Here is a 13,247-nt window from a genome sequence, read left to right as displayed (position 1 = left end):
TACCCTTATGAGCAACATATATAAATTCTGTTTGTCCTCCATCTTTGCCCAGATTTGGTAGTATTGATCTTCTAATATTAGCTATTTGAATATGTCAAAGAGATATTTCCTTGTTATTTTAATTTGTATTTCCTAGATAATCAACAAATTTAAACACTTTTACATTCTGGTTTTACTGAATGCTTTTCTATCTAATATGAAGAGTTTTGTTCAAGTCTTGTAATTTTTTTCATATATTTTTATTGTAATCAATAGAAGAGTTACATTATATTCACCAGATAGAAGGTACATTACTTTTGTAATTTTTTTTGGTGTTGTGGGTGAGGGATCAAATTCAGTATCAAATAACATTTATTTATTGTTTTTAGTGGAGTCTTTTTAGTTTTTAATTTAGATAATGTATCATTTCCTATTTGTGATGGCTAGTACTTTTGTTTTTCTGTGTGAGAAGTCTTAGAAATTTTTTAATTTTTTCTAGAAACTTTATGATTTTAACATATCCAATTATTTCTATGATGCATTTAAGAGTAATTTTGCATATAGGATGTGAATTAGGGGTTAAATTATTTTCCAGATTATTTCCTAATTTGAATGACTGAATGGCTTTAGGACTTTTATTGAAAAATCAATAGACTGTATAAATGAAAGTTGTTAGACTCTTCCTTCCTTTGATCTATGACTGTGTCTATAATTGTAGATTTATAACAAAGACCTCCAAATTTGTTCTTTTGCAAGATTGCTTTGATAATTATAGATCCTTTGCATTTCCATAAAATACTTATAATCAGTTTAACTTCAACCAAACCCTACTTTGATTTTAAAAAATTTGTTAGGGTTCTCTAAGAGAACATAACAAATATGATAAATTGACAGAGAGGCGAGGATATTTACTATGGCAATTAATTCATGTAATTATGAGAGCTAAGAAGTCCTATAACATGTTATTTATAAGCTGAAGAACCAGTGAACTCAATATGGGTTTCATGGCATATAGTGGTATGAGAAATGGGCAGAGAGGGAAGGAAGGGGAAGGCATGCCAAGCCTCTTAAAGTTGAAAGATCTGAGAATTAAGAGTACTTCTGTCTCAGAAGAGAGAGAGATGGTTGTCGTAGCTCAGGAGAGAGAATGAGTTTTATTTTCCTCTGTTCTGTATTGTCCTCAATGGATGAAGGTGGAGTGTCAACTCAGTCTGTGTACTCAAGTGTTTATCTTTTCTGAAATACCTTCACAGACACATCTAAAAATAATACTTTTCCACCTATGTCGACATTTCTTATCCTGCCATAAAGTTGACATGTAAAACTATGATAGATTTTGGTTGCGATTACATTGATGTTATAGATGAGTTGTTAAATACTGGAGTATCATAGAAGAGATGAACAAACTGAAGCCATAAAAATTAGGGTTGTAGAGTAAGAAAGACATTGGATAAATTGCAATTTTATGTAGTGGCCCTCTGTATTATCAATGAAAATATCTGAGGATCTTAAAAAAATCACATATGTGGCTTCCACCATGATTATTCTAATTTCATTTTATAAGTGTGTACCCAGGCATCAAAAGTTTAAGAATTCTCCTAGTGATTCTAATGCGAAATGCTACTTTAATGCAAAATTGTGGCCTAGACATAATGAGTGAGTTAGTTGCCTAAGTTTGTAAAATTAAAAGCTGGCTCACTGGAAGACTATTACTTTTCATGTATTATGTGAATATTTGTGTATTCCATAACAAAGCTATTACTGTTGCTTCCAACTCATACTAAATAACTGCCACATTCCTGCCAGCAGAGAATATTATTTAGCTTTTTGTACTGTTCCGAGCAAAGTTCTATATATGAATTAACTCTAGGAAGGAACAGAAAGTTAGAACACAGAGAGGGGAAGATTAGAAGAAAAAAAAAGGTCTGAGGACTAGGTGTGTTATTCTACCCCTAATATCATGCCAATAGTTGTCTTTGTGTTACCTTTCAAACTATAAAATACAAAAGGCTATTTATGAATGTTATTCACACTATGAAGCCTGAACCCTTATGCATCTTGGGTAAAAACAGAATATTTGATATTATGAATTTTAATGTGAACAGTTTCTATTTAAATTTCATTGAAGGAAACTTGCTTTCAGATTACACAAATACACACATGAACAATACTCAGCATGCACATTTATTTTTTCTCTTTCTCTCTGTGGGATTCAGCTTTCTTCTGTTTAGGAAACGAAAATTATAGTACAATAATTAGAAAAACTGATATCACATAATTTTTAGTTTTTAAACTAGAAGCTATTAGATTTTTGTATTGCCCTTTTTATCAGAATAAGATTTCTTTTCAAGCTCCCACAAGGTAAAGGTGTTTTGTATACTTTGTGTATTTTCATTAGCATAGTGCCTAGATGTGTGCATGGATGTCAATCCAGTGTTAAAAGTATCCATGAAAGTAGAAAACTACTAAGAGCTCTATGAGAAAGTAACAAAGCTTTTACTTTAAGACTGAGACATTATTCATTTCAAAGCTTTAAAAAAAAACTTTCACTAGATAGGTCATACATTTTTTTTGGTTCTTGGCTATGACTGTAACATTTTAAAAATAATTTTATTGTTACTAAGGTGTTATGCACAGTGCTTATCATTTTATAAGTAATGAGTACATTCCCTTTTTTTTGGACAATGTCACTACTTCCTTCGCTTTCCCCTGGTTTTCCACCCCAGTCCTTCCCCACAAGTTACATAGGCCATTTTCCACACGGTGTATATTGACTGAATAGCAAGATTTCATTTGTCATACATCTTTAAGCTTCAAGTTGAACAAGTTTCAGAGTAAGTGCCATTATTTTGTGACATTTTATCATTTCAGGGTAGTTGAAGACAAAAGAAGACTATATCCATATCATTTGGTTCCTACGTTTGTACTTACAGGGTTTGCGTATGGGTTATTTGTATTTGATTGTAAGGCATCTTCCATGGTGTTTTTCAGAAAAAGTGTTGTTGGTAATCAGTTCTCAATTTCACCTGTTGCCAATACAAGATTGATTCTCTTTTTTTTTTGAAAGATAATTGGTTTATGTAAAATACACTATTGGTATGCCAGACTTACATCCAAAGTCACTTCATATGTTCCTAAGACTGTAGTAGATTTTCTGAACTGGAGCGGTGTGTGAGATCTTTCTCAAAGCTGTCCTGTTTGAACTGGGTCACATAAAGAAAGAGGAGGCAAAGATCAGTGATGTTCCCAAGTTTTCTTTGGAGAGGGGAAAAGATAAAATGTGACCACAAGCACATATTTCTTTCTGTTATTTTTATCACCCAGATTAGAGGTAAAAAGCATGATGGAATAAACATGTAGTTAATACCTAATTTGGGGATTTGGGAAAATCCAGGTCCAAGGGCATGACTGTGGGAGCAGTTGAGAAGGAACTGTTCCTTTGGGTACTATCTTGCAGGATTTCACTATATTTTTCTTTGTTTGAGGGCTGGGCAAAGGAGCATTTAGATAAGATTAAATTCTTAGTGTAAGATCCAGATCAGTTTGATCATCTTAAGGTTGGTATGGCTAAGCTGTCTAAAGGGGATTTCATTATTGATAGATAACCCATTTTGATCTCTATCTCTGTCTCTATCTCTATGGCATCTCTCTCTGGTTTCTGTGTCTCTCCCTCTCTCTAGAGTCTCACAGTAGCCTAGGCTGACTTTGAACTTGGATGATATCCTACTATCTCAGCCTCCCTAATGCTGGGATTACAGGTATATGCTACTGTGCCCACAAAGAACCAGTCTATCTCTTGATATTTGCTTGATAAATTATTGTTCTCTTAAGGGTGGAAGGTAAAAGTTTCTAGTCACCTTTATTAGACATGCTGACAAACAATATGGGCATAGAAATCCTCACTTGATCTTGGTTCTTGTTTGTAGAGTTCTTTCGAAAAGGTTACACCATGGAAAACTTTTACTAACTCCTTACCAGAAGCACTAGAGATAATATGAAAATATTCTCTTGCCTGCAGTGATTTCTTTCAAGCTTTGACAAAACTCCTTGGTCATTTCTTCATTCATTTCTGGTGTCTCAAACCTTTAGTCCTAGGTACTCAGGAAGCTGAAACCCAGAGGATTACAATTTGAAGTTAGCTCAGGTTTAAAAAAAAGTCTAGAAGAATACTTGTCTGAAATAACCAGGAAAAGTTGGGATGGGAGCATGGCTCAAGTGGTAGAGTGCTAGTTAAGCAAGTCAGCTGAGCAAGTTCAAGGTTGAGAGTTCAAATCTCAAGATGAGTAAAACGAATTTAGACACTGCTGTGTGTGAGATGCTTTTCTAGGTACTAGAGATTCATTCAGAAGTGATTTAGAAAGAATAGTTTCTGGCCTCTTGGAGCTTATACTCTGGTAAGGTTAACAGAAATATTTGTATAAAAAAGACACAATTGAAATGATGTCAGATAGGAGTAAATGCTGTGGACAAAACTAAGCACCTGAGTGGTGTTGTGGCTCAAGTGGTAGAGCTTCAGCCTTGAGCTGAAGAACTCAGGGACAGTGCTCAGGCTCAGGGTTTAAGCCCCATGACCCACAAAAACAAAAAACCTAAGCACAAAAGAACTAGCTGAACACTGAAGGAAAATGGTAAGTAGAAACTAGTTAAACACTGAAAAAAAAAAGAAAAATTTGAATTACTGTAGCTGGACTGATAAGGGAAGATGTTATTAGGAATAATGCACTAGATGACTGTTTGAAGGCAAAATATTTCAATACTGTAAACTGACATTGACAGTAAACTTGACACTGATAAGCCAAAGAGTCAACGTTTGATACGTATGGACAGGCAAGGTTTGGTCATGTTGAATATTCTCGCAATGACAAGGAACTAGAGTTGTTTTGTTTAGTTTTTGGCCAGTCGTGGAACTTGAACTCAGGGCCTGGATACTGTCCTTGAGCTTTCTCAAGGCTGGCACTTTACCACTTGAACCACCGCACTAGTTCTGGCCTTTTCTGTGGTACTAGGGAATTTGAACCCAGGGCTTTGCACATGCTAAGCAAGCAAGCACTCTACCACTACACTACATCATACTCCAGACCTGGAATTGGAGTTTTATTATTAAAATTTCTCCAGAAATGCATAGAATGTTTACAAATCATGCAGGAGCATGCCTTGACTTGTGGTGGAGCTGGAAGGGGTAAAGAGGAGAAGCAGAGCCACTAGAGAGATGGATATAACAGGGCAATGGGGGTAATTGAAGGTGCTGGTCTTAGTGTATTTCTTTTGGGACTTTGATTAGTTTCTACAAAAGTAGGGTTTTATTTTGTTTTTTTGTTTTTTTTAAATAAAGACCAACCTGGCTCCTGAATCATTGTGGCTTTTTGTCTTACATGTGATCATGATCTCTTTCATACATGCTTTTTCCACTTGATGCCATCTGCCCTGAGACCTCACCAGAATCTGAACAGGCAGGACCACCTGTTTTCAATGTTGGCCTTTTAGCTTCCCAGAATGTAATCTAAATCTACTTATTTTCTCTGCAGGCTACCCTTGCCATAGGCATTTTGTTACAGCAATGAAAACAGAACAATATAAATAGTTTGACTTACAAACCATATAGATAACACTCCTTCCTTGAAGGGATTAGCTCCTTTTGAGCTAGCATTTATGTTAATCTTGTTCCTTTCCTGTACTCTTTTAGCGCAGGCAGAAAAGGAAACCTGCTTTAAGCTTGCATCCTTACCTGCCTTGAGCCTGGATATCTTGCCAAGCTTAGCTGTCTGAAATTTCTGAATGATACATAGTAAAGCTTGACTCTGCTAATAATCATAGGTGGTTCACTTCATGTCATGTACTCAACTCAAGCATGAATAGGCCCAAATCTTTTTATTTTTATTTATTTTTCTGATCCTTGAGCTTGAACGTGAGGCCTGGGTACTGTCCCTGAGGGCTTGTTGTTTGCACAAGACTAATGCTGTACCGTTTGAGTCCCAGCCCCACTTTCAGCTTTTTGGGTGCTCAATTGGAGGTAAGTGTCTCATGGATTTCCCTGCCCTGGCTGGCCTTGAGCCATGGTTCTTGGATCTCAGCATCCTGGGTTATAGGTTCATAAGCATGCGCCATGGGTGCCTATTTTTGTTTGTTTGTTTGTTTTGTTTTTAATAAGGCTTTCAATGGCTTCTGTAAAGGGAAAAAAACCCAAAGGCTCTGAAAGATTTTTGACATGAGATAGGTCTTGATGAGTAAAGTATAAAGAGTCAAAACCATGTGCAGTGACTTCTCTTTCCAGGCACTTGGGTTTATAAATGAAAGGAAAGGATTGGAGAACAAGGAAAAGCATGGCTGGGGTTTTTGTAAGGACCTGAATGGGAACTTCACAGAGCAGAGGGCCCCAAACTAGTGTGATTTTTTTTTCCCCTTGCTCTCATTTCTTTCATCCTCAGCCCATGAGAGCTGCTTGATATATGCTCTGTACTTTCCCTGCAGACACTGTGTTCCTGGTATTCCTTGTTTTCTTGCCAAAGGCCTTGTTATGCTGTGGTTAAAACTATGCTTCACCAAAGCTTTTTTGACTTATCCTAAGAAGTTCACAGACTTTGTTCACATGAGGCTCAGACTTTTGCCAGCGGGAGCCAACTCTGTATTTTAGGCTGTGTTGCAGTCTCATCTCACTGAGAGAAGGCCCCATCTTGTGACAGTGAGAAACCTGTAGAAGCCATGTGACCTTGGGCAAGTGAACATGACTATCACTGGCTCAGCTTACTCATCTGTAAGATGGGAGACAGTGTTTACCCTCCTAACCTGCCTCTAAAAAGTGTTCAGGAGGGTTGTATAAATTTCGGTGCACCCACTAAGTAAAATGAAGGCAAAATCGTGTGTTTAACATCTAAGATGTGAAATGAATTTGTGTTTTCTACTTGTATACAGAGGAAGAGGTAGGGTAAAAATCTTAGTTGAAATGAGATAATGAGGAAAGAATTTACAGACAGCATCTCTTCCTGGGCACATTTCCTGGCCATCATGACTTAACTCTGGAACTTTTAGAGCTTAGAAAGCTTCCTGTTAATCTCTCTCCCCCCCCCCTCTTCTCTCCTCTCCTCTCCTCCTCCTCCTCCTCCTCTCTCTCTCTCTCTCTCTCTCTCTCTCTCTCTCTCTCTCTCTCTCTCTCTCTCTCTCTCCTCCCCCCCCTCCCTCCCTCCCTCCCTCCCTCTCTCTCAACATTTGAGAAATTTGAGGGTCATGTGGGCTCAGATTTTGTAACATTTCATCAGAAATGTTTGATGCCCAGGGCTTAAGGGAAAAAGGTGTATTTTTTTCAGCAGTTGGAATATTATAAGGAATTTGATTCTGTTGTTATAAAGCATTTTTATCAATGTTTATATATCAGTATATATGTATGAGTGTGTATACATATATACACACATCTATATTTCTATATCAATGTATACATGTATACTTGAATATCTGTTATGTGTGCACGTGTACATATATGTGTGTACGCACATGTGTGTGTGTTACAAAGACCTGACATACATTAAGCAGGTACTTCCTGCTGTACTCCACAGCTAGCCCATTATGCTTTTATTTATGTTTTTAATCTCAGGGCTTAGAACCATTCATGGTAAAATAGATAATCAAGAGAAGCTTGCAGACTGACAAAATGAGTACAGAGTGCTAGCTCCAAAGGCAAAATAAAGAGAAAGCATGATTGTGTCTTGAGCAGCTCACAGCTTGAGTAGAGGCAAGATGAACAGACAAAACCTTTGAGAATATTACAAGCAAGAGGAAAGTGCTACCATGTAAATGTGAGTAGCAAGATGTAGGACTCTGAATTCTTCGGCAAGATAAACTTGTAAATGAAGTAGGATAATTCATACATCCCCAGCAAGCAAGGTGCATCTGGTTTGGTCTCTATGTAATAAGTCTGCTTTCCCAGTAGATACCTGTGAACTTAACATTGCTGTAGGAAAGTCAGTTATTATTTTAATCTCTCTTCCTTATATAAAGCAATGGAGATGCAAGAGTAACAAGAATGGAGATACAAAATGAAGAGAACTGGAATGGAGTATGGAAGATGGGGAGGAAGGAAGATCTTTGAAAACTAGGATAGGCAAAACAGTGACAGTCAAGTGAAAGGCCAAGCACAGAGCTACTTGATAACAAGGACAGGAAGTAGAGAAAACCACCGCAAATCCTTTACTTTATTAAAGGAACGTTCGTCCGACATTCTTGAGTCTTTGGCTATTATTAGATACTAAATGCAACCAAAGTATTTAGTTAAGATATGCAAAGAATTTGCTTTAAAATCATGTGATTAGAAATGATCATAATTTTTTAAGATGTTGGATAACATAATGCATGGAGATTCAGAGAAACAGAGACATTGTTCCTGTGGCTGTTTTATCTGTTGGCATTTAGTAAAAACCAAGGGTATAGTATAAAATCAAAGTACTTGGTAGGAATGTGCTTAGTGAATAGGCCACATACCAGGATATGTTCCCTTGGATAATCTCAGTTTATATGGAGAGGGACAAAGTTTAGGAAAGGGATAGCTGACAAGTCAACTAATAGAAACCACCACCCTGCTGAGTAGGTTAGCACTCATATTCACTGCTCTGGGAGAAATCTGAGATGGGACCCTGAGTAAAGGCATGAAGGACAAGGGTGATTTTGTTGGGAATAAAGAGAAAAAGGAGAGAAGGGCTCGAACTGGTCGACAAGAAATGTGTTTTGGAGGCCAAGGGATTACATTTCTATGTTAATCGAACTATCTCAGAGTAGATCTTGAATATAGTGTTGGTACAATAATCAGAAATTAAAGGAATAATAAACATCACAGGGTTCAACATGGTTGTGTTCCTATACCTCACACTCAGATAATACTCCCCACACTCAGATAAAACAGTACTTATTCGACTCTACTCTTGCTGTTCCAGAGAAAGGCCTGTAGCATATTTACTCTTCTTGTCTCTGTGTGTCCTTTCTTCATCAACCATTATGTCCAATGGCTGATTACTCCACATATACACTTAGCCTGTAATCTGGGGAAGTCTTACTCAGATCTCCAAATTCCCAGGCATACCACAAACTCCAGCTTTATTAAACATTTTCTCAGATTTTGGATTTGTTCTCAGATTATTTGTGATCGGTACTTCTCACAGGACTCATGAATTTATAGTAGCATTTATTAGTATTATTTTTAATAATCTTAAGTTAACATGGAGATGGAAGGGGGAGCAGAGAAAGAAGTTGTAAAAACTGTTGAGTAGGGCTTCAATTTTAATGACAACAGCACAGAAATATGGTAAAAAGGAACAGATTGTAAGGCCAAGGCTGGATGGCTAGAAGAGAACTATTCTGTTTACTTCAAAAAAAAAAAAGAACCCACAAAACATTGGTAGATGGGAGAGAGTCTTATTAAGAGGCTTTGTGGGTCCCTAGTGAGAAGAATTATGGGAGACAGATGAGTCATGGAAGAGAATTTTGAGGCCATCCTATTAATTGTACAATGTAGTCACTTAAAAAATGAAAAACTAAAGGCTCAAGTAGAAGCCACTTTTCTAACCAGATTGAAGCAGGACTTGGGTTACAAACCCAGACCTCCAGACTCCAAGTTCAGTAGTCTACTCACCACACTGTGCTGAAGACTGCAGACATGGGAAGAGCTACCCTGAGGGCTCGTTGATTGACTTTCAGAGGGCTGATGAGCAGAGGGGAGACTCAATTTGCCTGAGAAATTTCCCAGATCAACAGTAAAGGAGGGAACACCAGTGTTTGTAGACTGCACCCTTTTTGAAATTGCTCCTGAAAACCAGATTGCTGGAAAATACTGAGAATCCTAAACGTTTGGGAGGTCTAAGAGACAGAGTAGGCTTACGAAGCATGAAAAAATGCCAGTGCCAGACCAGGTCGGCGTGCAGCCAGCAGGCCAAGCTGTTCATATTTCAGCAGAAAGGGGCAATGATATCCATGGAATCCTCTGCAGAGGAAACGAGGCTCCAGCATACTGAATAAGTTACATAGTTCAGCTTCTTCGGAGACAACACAAACCCTCTGTGGACATTCGACCTCATTCTGTGGCTTTCCCATCATGGATCTGACCCACATTTAACAACCTTTTTCCCAGGGTGCTACAGCATCCTTTGGTCCTCATAATTTATGGACAGTTTCTATAGGATCCTGGCTTTCCCTCATTATCTTTAGTGGTACTTTTCTGTTATCTGACTGGGGGAAGAAAATTGTTCTGAACAAAACACTGTCTCTTGTCTTTCTCTCACTCTTTGATCTTTACAAAATGTGGAATATCGCGTGATGGGAGCCTCAGAGGTCAGCCTTTCATGGTAAGTTGGCCCTTCCTAGGGGTCTTTAAGTCTAGAACTGTTGGAAGCCCTTTGGGTATAGGATGCAAGTTAGGGTTCAACAGCAGGTATCAGAAGGACAATGACAAATGAGAATTGTTTCCAGAGCAATTGCGCAAATAAATAATTGGATGCTTCCAAGTGTGGTCTGAAGACATTGGGTCTTTCTTTCCTCTCTGTGTTTCTGGGGGAGAAACCAGAAGATTAAGTTTGCTGTGAACCTGAGCTGATGAAAAGAATTTAAATAATACTTTGAATAGGACCCCACAGGAGAGCAACAAATTGCTTTTGGAGACACTCGTCTCCTTACAGAAAGCAAGCATGGAGCCCACATATCTTCTTTCTATAAGGTACTAACTTGTAAATTAACCTTTAATGGTGTATAAATGATGTTCTGAAAGAACTGCTTATGCCGCTATATTTATGATCTAGAAAATTGCAAATATTTACAAGATTATAGGTGTTAATGGTCTGTCAAAAATGTTTGTATATTGTACATACATTAAACCCTGGTTTCAGACCACCCTGGTATAAAAGACTACCACTCTCTAGTCCTATATAGTGTTTCACTTTGATTCCATATATGCCAAGCCCTATAATTAGCCTGCTCCCTAATATAGATCAAGTCTGCTTTATAGGGAAGTCTCCCAGTCGTTTGCATTTCATTTAAATCCAGTACCCAGGCCACCTATGTAAACTGTTTGCTGCATGGCCCAGGATGGCCTATCGATCTTATGTCAGCAGTGGCCCTGTGAACTTGTCCCTCTTGTTTCAGACTGGCCCCCACTGCATGGCCTAAGTGCCCCTTGTTAGCTTGCTTTCCGGAAATAAAATTAAGTAAATATGCAAGCTCCGGTGCCCAGCCAGTCAGCTGCTGGTTGATCCTTTGAGTATCTAATATACGTAAGTCATGGACAAAATATATTTCAAAGGCTTCTCACTGTGACAACAGCACTTTAACTGACATGTTGGCAATGGGAGCAGGCATCAGATAAAAGAGGAACTGTTCTTCCTCCTTCTGTAATTTGGATCCTATTGTGTGGCTTGTGAAAAGTATCTTGTTGTGTTACTGTTCTATGTAGGGGTGTGGCAGTAAGAAATTGTTTTAAAAAAGGTCACAGGTTGTTTGGAAATGGTTCTTCTGAGTTTGTTATCTTATTTCCACATTTTCATTAATGCCAGACTGTTTCCAGGGCATTCTCTCCAGGCATTTGCCTACACTGTTTCTCCTTTGTAAAAGTGTATATAGCAAGCTTATTTTCAAATGCTAAGAGAGGAAATGCTTTCTCACCTACTCTGATAAAAGACTCACAGGAGTATGGTGGCTGAAAGCCCCTTCATGAAGAGTAACATTTGAGCTTTTATTTAGATCTCTAATAAGTAATCACTTCTTCCCCCTCAGCTCTCACCATTCTGCCTTCTAAAACAGAGCAGGGAAATAATAAAATTTCCCTTAAGCTCTTTAAGCAGCACTGACAATACACATTTATTTTCTTGAAATATAAAGTAGATGTTTAGGTGGTTGCTACTGATCAAAATCATTGACGTCACTGTAGAGGTCTTAAACTAAACAGGCTAGATGACTGTAGGCCCCAAATGAGCACAATTTCCCAGATGAAGGAAGGGGCCTGATCTCCAGTCTAAGGAGTCAAATGTTGCATTAGGGAATAGAGTGCCCTCTCGTTTCTCTTTAACTTCTGTCAACATGATTCTCAGAAGCACCTTTTCAACTACTATTTGAGAAACATTTGTTAATGTATCATTAGATTCTTGGAGGGCTCTGATGTAGAAAATTCCATTGATTCTGCTCTGAGAATCTCTTTACCTTGAAATACATTTTGGACCCTTAAGATTACTGATTCACTTACTGAGATTTGAATCTACGTAGGATCCCCAGACATGGAAAAATAGGCTTCTCTGAGAGAGGTTCAACATGCCAGCAACCTTCATTTGGAGTTATAGAGCTCCCTGAGCTCAGATGATAGAGAATGAAAATAGACTTCCTTTCCATTCACATGCTGTTGACTCAATATTTTTATGTTACTCTTCTATGGGCAGTTTCTAATGAATAGCAAAATGGAAAAATTACTTCTCAGTAGTGGCATTTAGACAGACGGTTCAAAATGTGGCAGTCTGTGGTGATGATAAGATCCATGCAGGTGACAGGTGGGACCCCTTGGTTTAAAGGTAGGGATCTAAGCAGGCAAGAGTACCATACCAAGTCACAGCTTATTCTATTCAAGTGCCAAATGAGGAAACTGAGAAGTTAGTGTAAGATGAAGATTCCAATGAAGGAGGGGCTCTAATCTCTATTCAGTTTCCCTCTACATTGATTTAGGGAAGCAAATTTCCAAGCAGCCAAATGTACTCTTTTTCATGTGCTCATGAAAGACAGGTTAAGTCAGACTCCTTTGTTATTCAGCACTTGCTCTTTTTTTGTGTATAGAAGAAATCCCATATTAAAATTAAGGAGTCACCTGGGTACTACACAGGACCTTGGATGATCCCATGCAGAAAAGGGAGATGGTTAGACTGGATATACCAGTAGAGCACAGCTATACTTCTGCCCTGCCTGGAAAGGCTGATAGGGTTTGCAAGGGCTTCATCAATTGTTTTAAACTATTTCTTTTAACATTATGGGTCTGGCAAAATCCCAGACATACTTTACCAAGTGCTTTTTTTCCCCTCATTTTAAAATCCCATGTGTATTTCAAATGCAATCCGTATGTTACTGATTCATTTACACTTAACTCATCAAAAATGCTGGTTGGGATGAATTAGTTGATGCCCAAGGAGAAGTTTGGTTCCTCTTTAAAGGAGTTGTTAGAAACCTTTTTCCTACTCTACTCCTATTAGCCAAACGTGGTTCAAAGTGAATGTAACCCTGCTCGCTCTGTTCTTCTTTTAATCACATTAGAAAAGGCAATT

General features: G+C 38.0%; 2 long non-coding RNA genes across 2 annotated transcripts in view; both read right to left on the bottom strand.

The window, feature by feature from the left end:
• Nucleotides 1-2,154: 2,154 nt before the first annotated feature.
• Nucleotides 2,155-3,176, bottom strand: LOC150051896 (uncharacterized). Its single transcript, XR_016538461.1, has 3 exons — nt 3,091-3,176; nt 2,911-3,005; nt 2,155-2,202 (listed from the first exon to the last, which is right to left on the bottom strand). It is a non-coding gene; the product is annotated as an uncharacterized LOC150051896 (long non-coding RNA).
• An 821-nt stretch (nt 3,177-3,997) lies between these two features.
• LOC150051895 (uncharacterized) overlaps nt 3,998-13,247 on the bottom strand; it is a 34,624-nt gene continuing 25,374 nt past the window's right edge. The window contains exon 3 of the long non-coding RNA XR_016538459.1: nt 3,998-4,086. This is a non-coding gene — a long non-coding RNA (uncharacterized LOC150051895). The remainder of the gene's footprint in view (nt 4,087-13,247) is intronic.

Source organism: Megascapheus bottae, chromosome 17 (genome assembly GCF_031878675.1).
Source record: "Megascapheus bottae isolate mThoBot1 chromosome 17, mThoBot2.hap1, whole genome shotgun sequence".
Taxonomy (NCBI): Eukaryota; Metazoa; Chordata; class Mammalia; order Rodentia; family Geomyidae; genus Megascapheus; species Megascapheus bottae.
The sequence above is the reverse complement of the archived record's forward strand: the minus strand, read 5'-3'. Positions and strand labels throughout refer to the sequence as shown.